General features: G+C 47.1%; 1 long non-coding RNA gene across 1 annotated transcript; it reads right to left on the reverse strand.

Moving 5' to 3' along the window:
- Positions 1-5,310: 5,310 nt before the first annotated feature.
- LOC142777299 (uncharacterized) lies at positions 5,311-6,083 on the reverse strand. Its single transcript, XR_012888019.1, has 2 exons — positions 5,952-6,083; positions 5,311-5,559 (listed from the first exon to the last, which is right to left on the reverse strand). It is a non-coding gene; the product is annotated as an uncharacterized LOC142777299 (long non-coding RNA).
- Between the last annotated feature and the right edge of the window lie 502 nt (positions 6,084-6,585).

A 6,585-nucleotide genomic window follows, 5' to 3' on the forward strand; every position in this document is an offset into this window, starting at 1 on the left:
ACTTTACTTACACCGTTGTCATGCACAACCGGCTCAGGTCGGAGTGGGACAAGCTCGACGTTATTTTCAGAAAGATCGTAAAGAAAGCACTGGGGTTTCCCGTACGCACCCATACCGAGAAATTTCTCGCACTCGGTGTCACAGCCTCCTAAATTTCCCTTGCTTGCTGGATTATCGGCGGTCACTTGCGAAGCGGCCGTCGTCGGAAATGCGGTGGTGGCGCCACTTAAGTAGGGGTCATGGTTTCTGGTCTGACGTTCAGCAATGCGGTCTTGTGCATGAGATCAGAAGTTGAAGCATGATTAGAAATTAAGCAACGAGGAATAGGTAGGCTTGCCTTAGAAGCTCACGGGAAACACATAATCAGAGAGTACAAGGTGATATGGGATGGACATCATTTGAGGGCAGGGAAGCTAGCCGCAAGATAAAATTTGAGAAGTGATTGAGAGAAATGGGGGAGGAGCGTTGGGCTAGGAAGGTTTTTAGCTACTTGTACATGAAGAATGTCGATACAAAATGGAGGAAGCGAACCAGAAAATTGACGGTTAAATACTTAGAAAACAGCAGGGGTACAAACCAAGAAGAATTATCGGTTAAAAAGAACGTTAAGGAAGCTGAGACCGATATGTGGAGAATCGGCATGATTGAGAAGTCCGCACTAGAGATCAATCGAACATTTAAGCAGCGAATTGCCAAGGAAAGGATCTATAATAATACTCGGAGTAGTTCTCTACTGTTTGAGGCGAGGACGGGAGTATTGCGAACCAAGACATATCGGGCCAAATACGAAGGGGTAGACACGGTATGCAGTACGTGGGCAGAGGAAGAAAAAACTTCGGAACACTTGATAATGATCTGTAAAGGGCTTCACCCTATGGTTCAGGATAGTGACGCAGAGTTTTTCAAAGCACTGGGGTTTAGGGACAGAGTGGGCAAAATAGACTTTACGTGGGTAGAAATACCTAGAAGGAGGTTATATATCTGATTGGTGGCTAAAGTCAAGGCACGAGTGAAAGTTAAACCCTTCACTGCAAAGTACCAGTCCTCAACCTCACTATTTAAAGGAAACAAATCTAGTTTTCGGTTCTCTAACTATTATGGCTTGGTGGCATTAGCCACCACCCGATCTAAAGGGTATACAGCCATATCAATCCATCCATCCACCCATCGTTTTCAAATAAGTTTTTACGTTTTTGGAGATAATATGCAACAAAATTAACGCAATAAATTTTAAAAATGCGTTTACGTAATAATAATGTACTGTATTGTTAATTTAGAAATTAAAAATGTTGTTGGTGGACCTTTTCGTAAGAGGCGCTACTTACGTATACATACTTACAGTACAATACTTACAATACATCATGGCTCACTAACTAGCCCATCAGCACATTTTAAGTAAGTTTATCGCTTCCTTTCAATACAAGGCAAAGGCTCTGAGATTAGCATGTGCCGCGGTTGCTAATCTCAAAAGCCAAGTACAAGGACCTTAACACTACAAAAGTGGCGCCGTCATACATGACGCGCGTTTCGCGCTCATTCAGCAGGCAACCTCTTCAATACAAGGCATAGCCTCTAAAATTAGGAAATGCCAAAATTGCTGATCTCAAACGCCAAACACAAAGATCCTTAACCCTACGCAGGTGGCACTGCCATAGCTGACGGGCGTTTCGCGATCGTCGGGCTGGCAAGAAAAATATAGGAGGCTATGTCGATGTGCACTACTGTCTCACAGCTGGCTCGGTTGTTCACTACGACGGCTGATCGGTGCATACTTGGTGGGCTGGGTTTTAACCTGATGGAGCTGGAAACGAATAGCGTGCATATATCAAAACATCTACAGGAAAGCGTCATTGTTGCACCGATACCCCGCAACACTCACATCCTGTGGACAACGAAGGACGTCGTCGAGTGAAGGCGACGGGTCTACTGATGCAACTGGGAAATTGTGGCGTAAATGCAAGTTTCGTTGACGCTGCGGCATATCGAGACGGCAAGAAGTTCGCAGCGGTGGTCGTGGACCAGACGGGCTCGGCTCCACGGTACGCACAACGAACCCCCAGGTGGCCGAACATGTGGCCATCGCACTCGCTTTACTAAATGGTCGGTGCGAAGAGGTGTACACCGACTACAAATCCGCAGTCAGAGTTTTTTAAAAGGAATGCATATCGACAATGGGCGCCAGGATCTTGAACAGCTCCACCACCAATGGGATTGTCCCTCACACCATATATTGGTTGCACGGGATTGCACTGAACCCGAACGAGTCGGCCCACACAGCAGCGCGCGCGCTCTCCGACCACGCTGCTCTCGACCTGGGCGATGGCTCCAGCGCTGACGGCGCGGGACATAAAAACACACCTACTACACAACGAGATTACCAAGTATTACTACATGGCGAGGCGGGCATTCCAAATGCCACATTCAAAACTCAATAGAGCACAGGCCGTCTCGTCGCGCTTACTTCAAACACATTCGTACCCGTCGTTAGCATACCTAAATGCGATTTATGCTCACCAATGCCTCGATGCCGCCTGAGCCTCTTGCGGGCAGACTGCCACATTAGCACACGTGCTCTGGGAGTGCAGGTCGCTTGGACCGACTCATAGCAAAGCCCAGTGGGATGCGCTTGTATACGCAGCCCAGAACTTCAGGACCAAATCCTGGCCGTCCAGTGTGCCCGCGACAGGGCCGTCAGGCCCAACCTGCCGGTCCCATCGTGGGAGTAGCCGGTTGGCGCGTGGCAACCTCAGTGCCCCCACTATAGACCATAATAAAGTTGTTCTCACTCACTCGCTGACTCACTCACGTGACCTAGAGTTAAACGTCACATATGACTTCATTGGAAAAGCGATAGGCTTCAACTGGCTACGCATTGTCAAGCGACTTTGTGGTAAAGTGAGAAAAAAGCAAAAAAAGAAATGGGGCTGGGAGACTCCTCCATGGTAGAGACGAAAACAGGCGAGGAGGGGGCGTTTTGTTGCCATCATTACGCTTCCACGCTGCGGTCCTTTCAGATTAAAGAGCCCGGCAAAGGAAGCCCTCGTAATCTGAGTCACTCCTTTGTGGAGCTCATGGACGTGTCTTGTTTCCTTGTGTAAGAATGAGCGTAATGAATGTTGTAGAGGGGAGTGGCAAGTTTGTTGTGTATGGGGAGCCTATATGAACGGCCGGTCATGTGGGTTCCCTGTTGTGTGGCGGCAAACATATATAATAACATGTTTGCCTGCATTTGCTGATACAACTATAAGTGCCATATACTTCACATCAAAGGAATCTACTAAAGTTTACAGGTGTACAGCTTGGAGTCTTCCCGATGGCCATTCGGTTGCCTCACGACGTTACACAGTAGACGCTTCTAATTTCGGAAGTAACCAGTGAGCAGACGACAACTACAGAGGTTAAGATTCGTGTCTCTACTGACATAATGGCACGCTACAGCACTCTCTGGAGCCTTGTATACCGATATCTAGCTGTTGACAACCCACACTTAAGCACTCAACCTTGGCGGCTTTGTATATGCGAGACTTTGTGATCTTTCAAAATAGTGGCAATCAGAAAACGTCGTCAGTTCAGTCCGGAGCACGTTTTGTGGTGTTTTAGACAAATGTGCTGACCAGTGACATGTACTGTTACGCACGGCAACACACGACTCGCCAGGGAGACGAGCACTTGCTCTGGTCCCTTGCCTAGTGATCCGAAGGTCGTGGGGTGGAATCCGTGGTGGTAGCATTTACGATGGAAGCAATTATGTTTGAGACCCGTGTGCTGAGATTTAGGTGCACAGTGAAGAACCCTAGGGGGTCAAAATTACCGTAGCCCTCCACTACGACGTCCCTAATAATCTCATCTGCATTTGAGATTTTAAACTCTGGCGAATATTATTACTCATCGACCAAGTTCCGACGCGGTGTGAATTAGTGCAACACAGAAGAAAACGGGGTACCGCGGCGCAATGAAGTAAATTCTAAATCAAGCCGCCAAGTTGACAAACTACGCAGCGTAGATGACGACCACAAGAATGTAAGATAACTTGAAATAGTGCAAGCGAACCATAACGTAAACAAAACGCGTATTTCTTTTTTTCTTTTTTTGTCACGTGGCCTCAAACTTGCTTGGCTAGACGTAGTCAGTGGCAGTGCCATTTGAAGCCATCGCTTTACCAGGGACGTCATATGTGACGTTTACCTTGGGTCACGTGACTTCGAGCTGTTGAAGTGCGAATGGGCTTCTGCGTTTTTTTTTTTTGTCGCGTCGTCTGCTCGTGAGCTTCTCGGAGCAGAAGTTCCGCGCTCGGTTTGACGACCTTTTTCAATTCGCTGCTTTCACGTTTGTTAGACCTGCATTTCTGTTGTAGCTTCACCATGTTTAGGATGGTACCTGCTAACGCCACGAATTTTTTTTCCAATTTGATGATGATCTAAGTGTGCCCTGTCTTTAAGAAAAGAAGCAAAGTGGGGGAACGGGCTAGTTATTTAAGACATGTAAGAATGGTGGCTTTATGCTTCCCTATGGTAGCCCCATGTATGTGAACAAAGGTAAGAAATTCCGTTGTCGTGGAGTAATTTTCCTGTTGTCTACATTTAATTTTTGCCCTCAAGCAGCGATGAAGCTTGCTTTGGTTGCAGCTCTTTTTCAAATCTGATGGTCGGTGTATGTGAATGTCACAGCCATCAACGTCCCTGTTGACGTCTCGAAAGCTGGCTTTTACACCTTGGCGTTGATAGAGCGGACGGAATGCTCCCTTATTCCATACGATGCCGTTGCTGTCTGGCCTCTTGATCTCTCTTGTACTGATAGCAAAAAGCATGACGCTTGCGACGTACGCACTCCGTTCCACTCACGTAGAATTTGTCCACAATTCCATGCATTGTAGTTTGAGCGCCCAGATAGCTCAGTTAGATCAGCACGGCTTTCCCAAGCACCAGTTAGTCCTCGGTAAGAGGTCGGTGAGAGGTCTGTGACTCACTGCTAAATGGTTGGCTCGACCTTGGCAACCAACGTAGGGCCGGTCTTGGGGATTGACATTGGCCTCACGCCGGCCGACGGCGGAACTCCACGTAGGCCCGACCGCGTTGGCCGATGAGCCCGAGTGCGTGCCGCACGGTGGTTGGCCATGGCCCGACCTTACATAAGCGTCGATTTACCGACGGCTGCAGGTCGGTTGCCAACGTTCCTGGCTCTGTTTTCTTTTTTTTTTTATTTGTGCACATGACATTGGCTCAGTGCACATGTAAGACGAAATTGAACGCCTCTAAAGTCTGCACTTGTTAGCGGGTAAGTACGTAACACGCAATAAAAGAAAGACGAACGTAAGCTTCTTCACTTTATATGTTTATTTCGCAGTTGTTGAAATGCATCATGTTTTCATGCCACATTGTTCGCACAGAATGATTCGCAGCAGGCCTTGTGCAACCCAACTACAGTCAATGGAGTAATATTCCTGCTAGATCAGTTCTCTCTTTCGGTTAATTTTTGTGCTCTTGGCCGCGAATACGTATTTGGTGTGCGATGTTTTACCACCGAGATGTGAGGCTTGTATCGTTCTGCTGCTGTGAAAATCTGAAAAGAGCAAACGGGACGATTATTACTTAGAGAAAGGCAGACTACTTACATGACTAGTTGCACAGTCGCATGCGTTTATAAGCTCTATTTGCCCAATTCGGCAAACCACCTGCGCGGGTATATACACAAATAAGAAAACAACTTGCACTTATACAATAATTAGGTCAGTGCTTTGAGATTATGAAACGTGGTTGAAGCCCCAGAGCACACAGTTCCCTCGTAATATGTTGCTGGAAAACAAACAGCACAACAAATAAATTAAGAACAACACATCTCGCCTTCAAGACGGGCCAGGCAGATATTTTTCAGTCGGCGTTTGCAGCTCATTTGCGACCTAATGTATTGTGAATAAATTGCGTAGTGGTTTCGCAACCAAGCATGACTCTTACCAGTCTTCCTTTCAGTATGGCGAAACCAGTGCATCACGCTATCCACACTTTTTACAGTCCTTGTCACAGTGCTCCCTAAAGAAAAAATAGCAAGATTTGTCATGCTCGTTCAATATAAACAAACGAACAAAGAAACACGAAAGGCGTATATTTACCCGCAAATGATCAACGACGGCTGATAAAAAGCTGTTCACCGGATGCATTCTTATCCGTCAGCTAGAAGAGACCATACCGGATGGACACATCAGTTGCACAAATTAAAGTGAATTTTGTCAAGAAAGAAAACTGGCAATATGCGTCAGGAAATAAAATGCCCCTTACAAGTACGTATGAAATCCTCGGCGGCGGGACGCGGCTGCCTCTAGGAACATAGCACAGGAAATGCTGCTCAATGCAAGCGCGTCAATTTGCATGGCATCGCTTCAGCGAGTCCCCGGAACGAAATCGCGTTGTCTCCTCCTTAACGAAAAGATCGATTTCAGGGCCAAACTTGAAAATACTGAATTGGATGCGTTTTTCACAAAATGCAGCGTTGTTTAGCGGCCGTGCTTTGAAATAGAGAAGGTGATGCTTGGGGGTGTCACACGCGCCCGAAACGGGCAAGCCAACATTGCCAGCCGTAGGCCGCGTCTGT

The sequence above is a fragment of the Rhipicephalus microplus genome, chromosome X, assembly GCF_043290135.1.
Source record: "Rhipicephalus microplus isolate Deutch F79 chromosome X, USDA_Rmic, whole genome shotgun sequence".
Classification (NCBI taxonomy): Eukaryota; Metazoa; Arthropoda; class Arachnida; order Ixodida; family Ixodidae; genus Rhipicephalus; species Rhipicephalus microplus.